The sequence below is a fragment of the Aplysia californica genome, unplaced genomic scaffold (genome assembly GCF_000002075.1).
Source record: "Aplysia californica isolate F4 #8 unplaced genomic scaffold, AplCal3.0 scaffold00003, whole genome shotgun sequence".
NCBI lineage: Eukaryota > Metazoa > Mollusca > Gastropoda > Aplysiida > Aplysiidae > Aplysia > Aplysia californica.
The window spans coordinates 137,093-138,510 of record NW_004797273.1 but is presented as its reverse complement, the minus strand read 5'-3'; the positions used below and the strand labels follow the sequence as shown (position 1 = coordinate 138,510).

The 1,418-nt window shown below is 38.5% G+C and overlaps 1 protein-coding gene across 1 annotated transcript in view; it reads left to right on the top strand.

Moving 5' to 3' along the window:
* The window catches only part of LOC101849658 (serine/threonine-protein kinase D3), a gene marked incomplete in the record, with an annotated part of 184,041 nt that overhangs the window by 144,715 nt on the left and 37,908 nt on the right, over positions 1-1,418 (top strand).

Here is a 1,418-nt window from a genome sequence, read left to right as displayed (position 1 = left end):
ACCTGGTTCAGAAGTTATTTTATCATAATATGTCTTCTCTGTTTGCTGGGATGTTGTATCACTCTCAGCTTGACTTGGCCCTGACAGGTAGGATCAAAGTAGCCCTCATATATCAATTAAATTGTGTTGATGGAGGCGTGTATAACAATCGTCAGTCTGCAGGCTGAAAGTGACCCAGATTTCCTGGTACGAATAATGTTTACCCTTAAAAATAGCAGGGGTTTTCTAGCAAGTCAGATCTCAGTTTCCGAAGCACTTAAACTTTTGCATCTTGTATAGGGAGGTCCATCTTTGACCACATTATGAAATGATGATTGAAAAAGAGGTGCATGGTAACTATTTTTCGCTTTCACTGGTTGCATATGATCCTGAAGATAGGTATTTTTCTCTTATAACTTTCAAATAGTTTCAGTTTTAGTTCAAGAAGAAGCTCATTGACATCGTAATAAATGTCTGTAATGCTAGAAAAAAGCAAAACAACCCAAAATGATAAATAGAGGGATTGTAAAGACTTCACGACTTATCTTGCCCTAGCTTCACGAGTATGTTGTTTCCATATGGTTCACTATTTCTCTAGGAGAACTCTATATAATTGTACTTGTTGATATTCTATGTCTCCGTCTCCACAAATTGAAATTTTTTTAGAGGCAGACTGCTTTAACCCTGCCTGTCAGGGCCAACCTGGGTTTAAAGGGATACAACATCCCAGTAAAAAGACTGAAATGTTCGATAAAAATTTTCCCCACTCAGGCATTAAACTCATGTTTTCTTCCTGCACTTACAAAGTGCCTAACTACTATACAACAGACACTGGCATATCGCTACCTTTAAGTTACAAAACTTTATCTGCTCAATACCTAGAATTGAGAAATTTCACATAGGAAAATTTGAGTTTCACATCATGTCAAGCTTTTTTAATGCAATTCTTTGAATATCTTGATAACTTTACTTTTACTTTTATCTGCCGCTTATACCCTTTTGGGTGTCGCAGGAAGAAAGAGACGTCTCTCTGTCGCCAGCCGGAGAGCTTGGGTCAGGGGGATGATTGATAACGACTCTGAATAATCTTACGATTTTGACAGAGCCGAAAGAACATTTAGTTTCTGACCCCATGGTCTTAATAACTCAAAACGGCCAAAAATGTCAGATGGAATTTTGTAATTCTAAGGTAACGATGATAACTCTGCAACAAATTACTCCACAACAATCTGTTTGCTACCAAAGGTTTTCACAACCCGTCCTCATGTTTTTGTTTTTGTAAGTGTTTTACGGCGCTCGCAACTGCATAAGATCATATGAGCGCACGGGACACATTAAACTTTTTCAGTTGGCAGGAAATTTTGAATTTTGCCCGGGTGACGGCCGAAGCCTACTCTTATCGATTTTAGACCACCAAGGGATCTTTAACGTGCGCAACT